The sequence below is a fragment of the Drosophila subpulchrella genome, unplaced genomic scaffold (genome assembly GCF_014743375.2).
Source record: "Drosophila subpulchrella strain 33 F10 #4 breed RU33 unplaced genomic scaffold, RU_Dsub_v1.1 Primary Assembly Seq82, whole genome shotgun sequence".
Lineage (NCBI taxonomy): Eukaryota > Metazoa > Arthropoda > Insecta > Diptera > Drosophilidae > Drosophila > Drosophila subpulchrella.
This window is the reverse complement of record NW_023665717.1, coordinates 7,501-22,443: the sequence shown is the minus strand read 5'-3', so window position 1 is coordinate 22,443 and position 14,943 is coordinate 7,501. Positions and strand designations below refer to the sequence as shown.

The 14,943-nt window shown below is 33.7% G+C and overlaps 3 non-coding genes across 3 annotated transcripts in view; all 3 read right to left on the bottom strand.

The window, feature by feature from the left end:
- Positions 1 to 31: 31 nt before the first annotated feature.
- On the bottom strand, positions 32 to 210 carry LOC119562668. The gene has a single exon (XR_005221937.1). It is a non-coding gene; the product is annotated as a 5.8S ribosomal RNA (ribosomal RNA).
- A 659-nt stretch (positions 211 to 869) lies between these two features.
- LOC119562675 lies at positions 870 to 2,864 on the bottom strand. Its single transcript, XR_005221943.1, has one exon. It is a non-coding gene; the product is annotated as a small subunit ribosomal RNA (ribosomal RNA).
- Positions 2,865 to 11,257: 8,393 nt separating this feature from the next.
- The window catches only part of LOC119562695, a 3,971-nt gene continuing 285 nt past the window's right edge, over positions 11,258 to 14,943 (bottom strand). The window contains exon 1 of the ribosomal RNA XR_005221963.1: positions 11,258 to 14,943. This exon is cut by the window's right edge and continues 285 nt beyond it. This is a non-coding gene — a ribosomal RNA (large subunit ribosomal RNA).

Sequence of the window (14,943 nt, the reverse complement as noted above, 5' to 3'; positions counted from 1 at the left end):
TTATATAAACAACTTAATTAGCATAGTCTTACAACCCTCAACCATATGTAGTCCAAGCAGCACTATAAAATTAATTAAAGTACATAACAGCATGGACTGCGATATGCGTTCAAAATGTCGATGTTCATGTGTCCTGCAGTTCACACGATGACGCACAGTTTGCTGCGTTCTTCATCGACCCATGAGCCGAGTGATCCACCGCTTAGAGTTTTATATATTGGTTTGGTAATTTTGTCATATATGTTTTTATTGAAAGAAATTAAAAATACACCATTTTACTGGCATATATCAATTCCTTCAATAAATTGATTTTTATACCTAAAACGAATGCTGCGAAATGTCTTAGTTTCATATAACCAATAATATATCAAGTATTTTTTAAATGGCATTTACGGTATTAATACTTTTTTTTAGCGATATATATTGAAATTTATATAAAACATTAACCTGTAATAATCAGGTACAACATTGTACATTTTAGGTTGTTGCATTATCCAATGTATGCGCATAACTGAGATGAACAATACATATCGCAACGCGTGTATATTATGGTCCATATACACACAGTGTTTTATTAATTAATTGCATTTAATATACAATATAATAATAATATTAAATAAATTTAATAATTTCGATTTGCTTGTTCGAATTTGTTATTTGTTTGCTTTTGCTTATTTATTTATCTCTTATTTAATGCAATAATATATTTATTATTACAATTATTATTTCGATTTGCTTGTTCGAAATTTTATATTTGATCTATAAAAGATCATATTTTTGGCAATTTATATTTTATTTGTATTACTATAATATATTATATTATTATAATAAAAACAAATTTTTTTATTAACGGTAAGGATATTAAACAATAATGATCCTTCCGCAGGTTCACCTACGGAAACCTTGTTACGACTTTTACTTCCTCTAAATAATCAAGTTCGGTCAACTTTTGCGAAACAACCGTAACACACAAGGCGTCACAGTGATCACGTCCGGAGACCTCACTAAATAATTCAATCGGTAGTAGCGACGGGCGGTGTGTACAAAGGGCAGGGACGTAATCAATGCGAGTTAATGACTCACACTTACTGGGAATTCCAAGTTCATGTGAACAGTTTCAGTTCACAATCCCAAGCATGAAAGTGGTTCAGCGGTTTACCCGGACCTCTCGGTCTAGGAAATACACGTTGATACTTTCATTGTAGCGCGCGTGCAGCCCAGGACATCTAAGGGCATCACAGACCTGTTATTGCTCAATCTCATTATTGCTAGACGCAATTTGTCCATTTAAGAAGCTAGTGTCCTTATAATGGGACAAACCAACAGGTACGGCTCCACTTATATAAACACATTCAAACACAATAAACATTTTACTGCCACCATGAATGAAGGCTATATAAGCTTCAACACCATAATCCTGAAGATATCTATTTAATATATTTGAGTCTCGTTCGTTATCGGAATTAACCAGACAAATCACTCCACGAACTAAGAACGGCCATGCACCACCACCCATAGATTCGAGAAAGAGCTATCAATCTGTCTTACACACTTATGTTCGGACCTGGTAAGTTTTCCCGTGTTGAGTCAAATTAAGCCGCAGGCTCCACTCCTGGTGGTGCCCTTCCGTCAATTCCTTTAAGTTTCAGCTTTGCAACCATACTTCCCCCGGAGCCCAAAAGCTTTGGTTTCCCGGGAAGCGACTGAGAGAGCCATAAAAGTAGCTACACCCAATTGCTAGCTGGCATCGTTTATGGTTAGAACTAGGGCGGTATCTGATCGCCTTCGAACCTCTAACTTTCGTTCTTGATTAATGAAAACATCTTTGGCAAATGCTTTCGCTTAAGTTAGTCTTACGACGGTCCAAGAATTTCACCTCTCGCGTCGTAATACTAATGCCCCCAAACTGCTTCTATTAATCATTACCTCTTGATCTGAAAACCAATGAAAGCAGAACAGAGGTCTTATTTCATTATCCCATGCACAGAATATTCAGGCATTTGAAGCCTGCTTTAAGCACTCTAATTTGTTCAAAGTAATTGTACCGGCCCACAATAACACTCGTTTAAGAGCACTAATGCAGGTTTTTAAATAGGAGGAACATATGAAAAAATACAAGTATCTAAGCACATGTAAGAACTCCACCGGTAATACGCTTACATACATAAAGGTATAGTACTAACCACAATTGTAAGTTGTACTACCCGTATGAAGCACAAGTTCAACTACGAACGTTTTAACCGCAACAACTTTAATATACGCTATTGGAGCTGGAATTACCGCGGCTGCTGGCACCAGACTTGCCCTCCAATTGGTCCTTGTTAAAGGATTTAAAGTGTACTCATTCCAATTACAGGGCCTCGGATATGAGTCCTGTATTGTTATTTTTCGTCACTACCTCCCCGAGCTGGGAGTGGGTAATTTACGCGCCTGCTGCCTTCCTTAGATGTGGTAGCCGTTTCTCAGGCTCCCTCTCCGGAATCGAACCCTGATTCCCCGTTACCCGTTGCAACCATGGTAGTCCTAGATACTACCATCAAAAGTTGATAGGGCAGACATTTGAAAGATCTGTCGTCGGTACAAGACCATACGATCTGCATGTTATCTAGAGTTCAACCAATATAACGATCTTGCGATCGCTTGGTTTTAGCCTAATAAAAGCACATGTCCCATAAGGTTCATGTTTTAATTGCATGTATTAGCTCTAGAATTACCACAGTTATCCAAGTAACTGTTAACGATCTAAGGAACCATAACTGATATAATGAGCCTTTTGCGGTTTCACTTTTAATTCGTGTGTACTTAGACATGCATGGCTTAATCTTTGAGACAAGCATATAACTACTGGCAGGATCAACCAGAATAATGTTTTTATTCATATTTCATTCATATTTTTGAATAGAAATTAGCAATATAAATTTTATAGATTGTTTTCTATCGAATACGGCCATTTTTATATAGCATTCGTATACGTTTGTTGTTTTCACAATATATACTTGTTCCGCCACTAATAATAACAAGTTTTTTAATTATTGATGTTAAAAACACAATATTTTTTTTCGTAATACGTAATAATTTTCTTTATATTTGCATATTTCATTCTAAAATATCTTTTTTGTTCGACATACGTCATTATTGTATCCACACATGTACAATTTTTGTTTAACCAATATAAAATATTGAATTAAATCATTTGTATTTTGATGATAAATTTAAAATTTATCTGTATATATTCATATAAGACTCTTTGGTAATATATAATATAAAACCGAGCGCATATATGATATGTACGTTAGAAAAAATAATATATATATATATTATTTTCTTTTAATATAGGGACACCTCTTTTAATTTATCCCCGCAGGGAATTATCACATAACTCAGTATGTGATAATGGCAGACCAATATACATATATATCAAGATTATCAATACAAAATATATATCATTATTAGCCTGCCTCAATTGTAATTATTTATTTGGATTAACGATAAAGTTCGGAAACAATTTGTTATTCTATGTATAATAGAAACCTTGGCCTTTGTTTCAACATTATTATCTTTGGGCTTAAAATATTAACCGTGGAGCCAAGTCTCATATTCATAAATGAATAAAGAAACAAATTTGACGGATTAATATCTTCTCTACCGACAGACAGTATTTTGTCACGTCAATAGTAGATGGCCGGCCCATTGACCATCCTATAGTAGTTTTTGGACCCAATATCTTTAATTCGGGTATTTTCAATTGTCTTTGCCAATCAACCGTTTGGTACTCTCTCATATAATAAGAGAATACACATATAATTCCATTATATGGATATATCTTCATTATTTTATTTGCTACATCACCCTATAATAGTTTTTGAACCCGTCAACTTCAATTCGGGTATTTTCAATTGTCTTTGCCAACCATTTATATGGTATTCTCTATTATAATAAGAGAATACTAGTGTATATCCATTATATGGATATATCATCTTCATATTATTTGCTACACCACCCTATAGTAGTTTTTGAACCCATCATCTGCAATTCGGGTATTTTCAATTGTCTTTGCCAACCAACTATACGGTATTCTCTCTTATAATAAGAGAATACAAGTATATTTTCATTATATGGATATAATGCCATTTATTTTTCAATATCCATATAATTCATTTAGTTTTGTATGTACAAAACAAGTTTTCTTTATAGTATTGACAAAATCATATGTTTACGCATAACATAAGTTTTGACCAATACGAGGAGGGGCCCGCCAACGACCACCTCCCTATAGTAGTTTTTTACCCCACGCACTACTGCGTGCCTGTTTACAGTACTAGTGCCAGCTATCACTAGGTTTATATATCATGTTTCAGTGATATATGGGTAAATTCTACCATTTATTCTTATGTATATGGCATTTCTATGCCATATTTATACAATCCATTCATATCTTAATGTATATTTATTATATTATACATTATTATGCCTTATAGGTATTATACCTATAAGCCATATCCATACGATTCATTCACTAGTGCCGCCCCTCACTAGGTTTATAATTGTTATATCATTGATATACAATTTATTTCTATATATATGGCATTTATATGCCATATCCATACAATGCATTCACATTTCAATGTATATTTACTTGTTATACATTATTATGCCTTATAGGTATTATACCTATAAGCCATATCCATACGATTCACTTATATAAATATATGTATATTTTTCTATACATAATTTTTTTTTATTTTTGTATGGATTTCTATGCATATCCATAGTTTATATGGATATGCTTGGCGTTCTATATAGTATTGACAAATTCATATGCATAACATAAGTTTTGACCAATACGAGGAGGGGCCCGCCAACGACCACCTCCCTATAGTAGTTTTTTACCCCACGCACTATTGCGTGCCTGTTTACAGTACTAGTGCCAGCTATCACTAGGTTTATATATCGTGTTTCAGTGATATATGGGTAAATTCTACCATTTATTCTTATGTATATGGCATTTCTATGCCATATTTATACAATCCATTCATATCTTAATGTATATTTATTATATTATACATTATTATGCCTTATAGGTATTATACCTATAAGCCATATCCATACGATTCATTCACTAGTGCCGCCCCTCACTAGGTTTATAATTGTTATATCATTGATATACAATTTATTTCTATATATATGGCATTTATATGCCATATCCATACAATGCATTCACATTTCAATGTATATTTACTTGTTATACATTATTATGCCTTATAGGTATTATACCTATAAGCCATATCCATACGATTCACTTATATAAATATATGTATATTTTTTTCTATACATAATTTTTTTTTACTTTTGTATGGATTTCTATGCATATCCATAGTTTATATGGATATGCTTGGCGTTCTATATAGTATTGACAAATTCATATGCATAACATAAGTTTTGACCAATACGAGGAGGGGCCCGCCAACGACCACCTCCCTATAGTAGTTTTTTACCCCACGCACTATTGCGTGCCTGTTTACAGTACTAGTGCCAGCTATCACTAGGTTTATATATCGTGTTTCAGTGATATATGGGTAAATTCTACCATTTATTCTTATGTATATGGCATTTCTATGCCATATTTATACAATCCATTCATATCTTAATGTATATTTATTATATTATACATTATTATGCCTTATAGGTATTATACCTATAAGCCATATCCATACGATTCATTCACTAGTGCCGCCCCTCACTAGGTTTATAATTGTTATATCATTGATATACAATTTATTTCTATATATATGGCATTTATATGCCATATCCATACAATGCATTCACATTTCAATGTATATTTACTTGTTATACATTATTATGCCTTATAGGTATTATACCTATAAGCCATATCCATACGATTCACTTATATAAATATATGTATATTTTTCTATACATAATTTTTTTTTACTTTTGTATGGTTTTCTATGCATATCCATAGTTTATATGGATATGCTTGGCGTTCTATATAGTATTGACAAATTCATATGCATAACATAAGTTTTGACCAATACGAGGAGGGGCCCGCCAACGACCACCTCCCTATAGTAGTTTTTTACCCCACGCACTATTGCGTGCCTGTTTACAGTACTAGTGCCAGCTATCACTAGGTTTATATATCGTGTTTCAGTGATATATGGGTAAATTCTACCATTTATTCTTATGTATATGGCATTTCTATGCCATATTTATACAATCCATTCATATCTTAATGTATATTTATTATATTATACATTATTATGCCTTATAGGTATTATACCTATAAGCCATATCCATACGATTCATTCACTAGTGCCGCCCCTCACTAGGTTTATAATTGTTATATCATTGATATACAATTTATTTCTATATATATGGCATTTATATGCCATATCCATACAATGCATTCACATTTCAATGTATATTTACTTGTTATACATTATTATGCCTTATAGGTATTATACCTATAAGCCATATCCATACGATTCACTTATATAAATATATGTATATTTTTCTATACATAATTTTTTTTTACTTTTGTATGGTTTTCTATGCATATCCATAGTTTATATGGATATGCTTGGCGTTCTATATAGTATTGACAAATTCATATGCATAACATAAGTTTTGACCAATACGAGGAGGGGCCCGCCAACGACCACCTCCCTATAGTAGTTTTTTACCCCACGCACTATTGCGTGCCTGTTTACAGTACTAGTGCCAGCTATCACTAGGTTTATATATCGTGTTTCAGTGATATATGGGTAAATTCTACCATTTATTCTTATGTATATGGCATTTCTATGCCATATTTATACAATCCATTCATATCTTAATGTATATTTATTATATTATACATTATTATGCCTTATAGGTATTATACCTATAAGCCATATCCATACGATTCATTCACTAGTGCCGCCCCTCACTAGGTTTATAATTGTTATATCATTGATATACAATTTATTTCTATATATATGGCATTTATATGCCATATCCATACAATGCATTCACATTTCAATGTATATTTACTTGTTATACATTATTATGCCTTATAGGTATTATACCTATAAGCCATATCCATACGATTCACTTATATAAATATATGTATATTTTTCTATACATAATTTTTTTTTACTTTTGTATGGATTTCTATGCATATCCATAGTTTATATGGATATGCTTGGCGTTCTATATAGTATTGACAAATTCATATGCATAACATAAGTTTTGACCAATACGAGGAGGGGCCCGCCAACGACCACCTCCCTATAGTAGTTTTTTACCCCACGCACTATTGCGTGCCTGTTTACAGTACTAGTGCCAGCTATCACTAGGTTTATATATCGTGTTTCAGTGATATATGGGTAAATTCTACCATTTATTCTTATGTATATGGCATTTCTATGCCATATTTATACAATCCATTCATATCTTAATGTATATTTATTATATTATACATTATTATGCCTTATAGGTATTATACCTATAAGCCATATCCATACGATTCATTCACTAGTGCCGCCCCTCACTAGGTTTATAATTGTTATATCATTGATATACAATTTATTTCTATATATATGGCATTTATATGCCATATCCATACAATGCATTCACATTTCAATGTATATTTACTTGTTATACATTATTATGCCTTATAGGTATTATACCTATAAGCCATATCCATACGATTCACTTATATAAATATATGTATATTTTTCTATACATAATTTTTTTTTACTTTTGTATGGTTTTCTATGCATATCCATAGTTTATATGGATATGCTTGGCGTTCTATATAGTATTGACAAATTCATATGCATAACATAAGTTTTGACCAATACGAGGAGGGGCCCGCCAACGACCACCTCCCTATAGTAGTTTTTTACCCCACGCACTATTGCGTGCCTGTTTACAGTACTAGTGCCAGCTATCACTAGGTTTATATATCGTGTTTCAGTGATATATGGGTAAATTCTACCATTTATTCTTATGTATATGGCATTTCTATGCCATATTTATACAATCCATTCATATCTTAATGTATATTTATTATATTATACATTATTATGCCTTATAGGTATTATACCTATAAGCCATATCCATACGATTCATTCACTAGTGCCGCCCCTCACTAGGTTTATAATTGTTATATCATTGATATACAATTTATTTCTATATATATGGCATTTATATGCCATATCCATACAATGCATTCACATTTCAATGTATATTTACTTGTTATACATTATTATGCCTTATAGGTATTATACCTATAAGCCATATCCATACGATTCACTTATATAAATATATGTATATTTTTCTATACATAATTTTTTTTTACTTTTGTATGGTTTTCTATGCATATCCATAGTTTATATGGATATGCTTGGCGTTCTATATAGTATTGACAAATTCATATGCATAACATAAGTTTTGACCAATACGAGGAGGGGCCCGCCAACGACCACCTCCCTATAGTAGTTTTTTACCCCACGCACTATTGCGTGCCTGTTTACAGTACTAGTGCCAGCTATCACTAGGTTTATATATCGTGTTTCAGTGATATATGGGTAAATTCTACCATTTATTCTTATGTATATGGCATTTCTATGCCATATTTATACAATCCATTCATATCTTAATGTATATTTATTATATTATACATTATTATGCCTTATAGGTATTATACCTATAAGCCATATCCATACGATTCATTCACTAGTGCCGCCCCTCACTAGGTTTATAATTGTTATATCATTGATATACAATTTATTTCTATATATATGGCATTTATATGCCATATCCATACAATGCATTCACATTTCAATGTATATTTACTTGTTATACATTATTATGCCTTATAGGTATTATACCTATAAGCCATATCCATACGATTCACTTATATAAATATATGTATATTTTTCTATACATAATTTTTTTTTACTTTTGTATGGATTTCTATGCATATCCATAGTTTATATGGATATGCTTGGCGTTCTATATAGTATTGACAAATTCATATGCATAACATAAGTTTTGACCAATACGAGGAGGGGCCCGCCAACGACCACCTCCCTATAGTAGTTTTTTACCCCACGCACTATTGCGTGCCTGTTTACAGTACTAGTGCCAGCTATCACTAGGTTTATATATCGTGTTTCAGTGATATATGGGTAAATTCTACCATTTATTCTTATGTATATGGCATTTCTATGCCATATTTATACAATCCATTCATATCTTAATGTATATTTATTATATTATACATTATTATGCCTTATAGGTATTATACCTATAAGCCATATCCATACGATTCATTCACTAGTGCCGCCCCTCACTAGGTTTATAATTGTTATATCATTGATATACAATTTATTTCTATATATATGGCATTTATATGCCATATCCATACAATGCATTCACATTTCAATGTATATTTACTTGTTATACATTATTATGCCTTATAGGTATTATACCTATAAGCCATATCCATACGATTCACTTATATAAATATATGTATATTTTTCTATACATAATTTTTTTTTACTTTTGTATGGATTTCTATGCATATCCATAGTTTATATGGATATGCTTGGCGTTCTATATAGTATTGACAAATTCATATGCATAACATAAGTTTTGACCAATACGAGGAGGGGCCCGCCAACGACCACCTCCCTATAGTAGTTTTTTACCCCACGCACTATTGCGTGCATGTTTACAGTACTAGTGCCAGCTATCATTAGGTTTATATATCGTGTTTCAGTGATATATGGGTAAATTCTACCATTTATTCTTATGTATGTATATGGCATTTCTATGCCATATTTATATAATTCATTCATATCTTAATTTATATTTATTATATTATACATTATTATGCCTTATAGGTATTATACCTATAAGCCATATCCATACGATTCATATACTAGTGCAGCCCCTCACTAGGTTTATATATCTCATTTTAATTATATATTGGTAAATTCTATTATTTATTCTTGTGTATATGGCACTTATATGCCGCCATATCTATAAAAATGCATTTATATTTCAATGTATATTTTCTATATTATACATTATTATGCCTTAAAAAGTTATTATACCTACCATAAGGCGATATCCATACGATTCATTTATATAAAAGATATATGTATAATTTTCTATACATAATTTTTTTTATGAATATATGGGTTTCCTAAGCATATCCATATAATACATTTAGTTTTATATGGATTAGATTGGTCTTCTTTATTGTATTGCCAAACTCATATTGATAAAATAAGTTTTGAACAATAAGAGGATCAGCCGCCAACCAACCAACCACTGCTACCATTGGAGGAACATATACTTACTTTTTATATGTCCTCTTACTTGAATGGTCCTCTCTTTACTTGAAAATTTCATTACCATAGGAATCTATTTATACATGGAATATGATTTCCACTACTTTTTCGCGTCACTAATAATTAATATGACGATACAGACTTGCTACCATAACATAAGTCTTGAACAATAATAGGAGCAGCCGCCAACCAACCACCAACCAACCAACCACTGCTACCATTGATAGTAATTTTATATGTCCTCTTTAGTTGAATTTCAATACCATAGGAATATTTATACATGGAATATGTTTTGCCACTACTTTTTCGCGTCACTAATAATATGACGATACAGTCTTGCTACCATAACATAAGTTTTGAACAATAAGAGGAGCAGACACACCAACCAACCAACCGCGCTGCTACCATTATATATACTTATATTTATATAAGTCCTCTTTACTTGAATGGCCTCTTTACTTGAATTTCAATACCATAGGAATATTTATTTATACATGGAATATGTTTTGCCACTACTTTTTCGCGTCACTAATAATATGACGATATAGACTTGCTACCATAACATAAGTTTTGAACAATAAGAGGAGCAGACACCAACCAACCAACCGCTGCTACCATTGAATGAACCATATATACAAACTTTTATATATGTCCTCTTTACTTGAATTTTAATACCATAGGAATATTTATACATGGAATATGTTTGCCACTTTATCATCGCGTCACTAATAAGATGACGATACATTTTGTTTGTTCAATATTTACTTATATATTGATGTTTCCAATTTAGGTCTTTTATATTTCTTCTTCCCTACCTTACACACCACAAACAAAGTGGCGTGCGATGCTGCAAGCAAGCATAATGATTATGCCCGCTTGCAACATCTTTATTATCGAATCATCAAGCAAAGGATAAGCTTCAGTGGATCGCAGTATGGCAGCTGCTCAACCACTTACAACACCTTGCCTGTTACAAAAGTCGTTTACAATTGATTCTAGGCTTTGTCATTGTATTAAATAATGCTTTTATATGTAACTAGCGCGGCATCAGGTGATCAAAGATCCTCCCAATTTACTATGTTACAAATTACATTGGCATCACATCCATTGTCGTTTATAAAGTAAATTATAAACTTTAAATGGTTTAGAAGCCATACAATGCAAATTGCCCCTTATTTATCATTGCAGTCCAGCACGGATACGACCTTAGAGGCGTTCAGGCATAATCCAACGGACGTAGCGTCATACCACTGTTCGCTCGAACAAGTATTGTGCCATTGGTCCGTACCTGCGGTTCCTCTCGTACTACGCAGGAATGCTGTCGCAACAACGTTTTGTCATTAGTAGGGTAAAACTAACCTGTCTCACGACGGTCTAAACCCAGCTCACGTTCCCTTGCATGGGTGAACAATCCAACGCTTGGTGAATTTTGCTTCACAATGATAGGAAGAGCCGACATCGAAGGATCAAAAAGCGACGTCGCTATGAACGCTTGGCCGCCACAAGCCAGTTATCCCTATGGTAACTTTTCTGACACCTCTTGTTAAAAACTCTTTAAACCAAAAGGATCGATAGGCCGAGCTTTTGCTGTCCCTGTGTGTACTGAACACCGAGATCAAGTCAGCATTTGCCCTTTTGCTCTATGTGTGGTTTCTGTCCGCACTGAGCTGGCCTTGGGACACCTCCGTTATTATTTGAGAGATGTACCGCCCCAGTCAAACTCCCTACCTGGCAATGTCCTTGAATTGGATCATACCTGAGTAATTGGAGTTATACCAAATTTTCAAATCAAAAATACATAAATGCACCGTTTTATTAAAGAATTTGTTTGCGATTATATAACAAACTCGTGATACTTTGATCAAGAAGCTTGCATCAAAACCCAATACCATAAGATATAATAAATATATCCGTATAATGGCTAGGAAATGATACACGTTCCATTTAATCAAGTAAGTAAGGAAACAATAAGAGTAGTGGTATTTCATTGGCGATACCAAACCGAAGTCTAATATCTCCCACTTATTCTACACCTCTTATGTCTCCTTACACTGCCAGATTAGAGTCAAGCTCAAAAGGGTCTTCTTTCCCCGCTAATTATTCCAAGCCCGTTCCCTTGGCTGTGGTTTCGCTAGATAGTAGATAGGGACAGTAGGAATCTCGTTAATCCATTCATGCGCGTCACTAATTAGATGACGAGGCATTTGGCTACCTTAAGAGAGTCATAGTTACTCCCGCCGTTGACCCGCGCTTACTTGAATTTCTTCACTTTGACATTCAGAGCACTGGGCAGAAATCACATTGTGTCAACACCCGCTAGGGCCATCACAATGCTTTGTTTTAATTAGACAGTCGGATTCCCCAAGTCCGTGCCAGTTCTGAATTGATTGTTAATTGATAATCGTTATAATTAATAAGAACTAATTGGTTTAACCCAATTAGTATTCTTAAAAATTTTAGCAAGAAAGTTCCACAATTGGCTACGTAACTAAACTATCCGGGGAACAAGTGACCAACATAAATGCCAGACACTCTATTTACCCAGAACGAGCACATAAACCATGTTATTGTTTCCCAATCAAGCCCGACTATCTCAATCTTCAGAGCCAATCCTTATCCCGAAGTTACGGATCTAATTTGCCGACTTCCCTTACCTACATTATTCTATCGACTAGAGACTCTTCACCTTGGAGACCAGCTGCGGATATTGGTACGGCCTGTTGAGAAGTTTGCGTGTCCCCACCATAAATTTTCAAGGTCCGAGGAGAAAATATCGACACAACAGTATATGTCATGCTCTTCTAGCCCATCTACCATATCTCTCTGCGAAAGACTTCCATGGTAGTACGGCTATAAAACAGAAAAGAAAACTCTTCCGATATCTCTCGACGGCTTCTTTATGGTCGTTCCTGTTGCCAGGATGAGCACGAGGCCCATATTTAATAACAAACGGATACTCAACAGGTTACGGAATTGGAACCGTATTCCCTTTCGTTCAAAATTATTCAAGTATATTAATTAGCTTGATTTATATAATATAATTATATTTGTATGGCATTTGTGTTTTACTTGAAAATTTTCGGCTTTCGCCTTGAACTTAGGACCGACTAACTCGTGATCAACCACTGTTCACACGAAACCCTTCTCCACTTCAGTCCTCCAAGGTCTCATTCGATTATTTGCTACTACCACCAAGATCTGTACCAATGGCAGCTCCATGCAGGCTTACGCCAAACACTTCTACGCATACCATTGTACCTTCCTACTCACTAAAGTTTCAAAATTTATATCACAAGTAATATAAATCATCTACTTTAGCGGTAATGTATAGGTATACAACTTAAGCGCCATCCATTTTAAGGGCTAGTTGCTTCGGCAGGTGAGTTGTTACACACTCCTTAGCGGATTTCGACTTCCATGATCACCGTCCTGCTGTTTTAAGCAACCAACGCCTTTCATGGTATCTGCATGAGTTGTTAATTTGGGCACCGTAACATTACGTTTGGTTCATCCCACAGCGCCAGTTCTGCTTACCAAAAGTGGCCCACTGGGCACATTATATCATAACCTTGAACTTCATATCAAGAAAGTTAAGGTTCTTACCCATTTAAAGTTTGAGAATAGGTTAAGATCGTTTCGACCCTAAGGCCTCTAATCATTCGCTTTACCAGATAAGATTATTTTATATAACATTAAAATGCACCAGCTATCCTGAGGGAAACTTCGGAAGGAACCAGCTACTAGATGGTTCGATTGGTCTTTCGCCCCTATACTCAATTCTGACAATCGATTTGCACGTCAGAACTGTTTCGGTCTTCCATCAGGGTTTCCCCTGACTTCAACCTGATCAAGTATAGTTCACCATCTTTCGGGTCACAGCATATATGCTCAAGGTACGTTCCAGTTAGAGGCATAAATAATATAAATATCATTATACATAACTATATAGAACGCCCCGGGATTGTGTTAATTAGCTATAAATAGTTAAAAAACTAATCCCATTATTAGTCAAGTTAATTACGCTATTAGGTTTATATCCCAATAACTTGCACATATGTTAGACTCCTTGGTCCGTGTTTCAAGACGGGTCCCGAAGGTATCCTGAATCTTTCGCATTGTTAATCATACAAGTGCATATAATAAACACAAAAATCAATGATAATTATGCCATTATATAATTCCGAAAAATTAACGCACTGTATTCATATAAATCTATCAGCACTTTATCAAATTAATAACATTTATTCTGTGTTAAAATGCAAGCAAATTAATTTGAATAAACTATAAGTTATATTTTATGATAAATTTTGTATGCTAATAGATTACAATGTCCTTATATGGAAAAAATGCACACTATTATCATAATATTGTTTAAATATTACAATTTTAATGATGAATTTTCCATAACGGATATTCAGGTTCATCGGGCTTAACCTCTAAGCAGTTTCACGTACTGTTTAACTCTCTATTCAGAGTTCTTTTCAACTTTCCCTCACGGTACTTGTTTACTATCGGTCTCATGGTTATATTTAGTTTTAGATGGAGTTTACCACCCACTTAGTGCTGCACTATCAAGCAA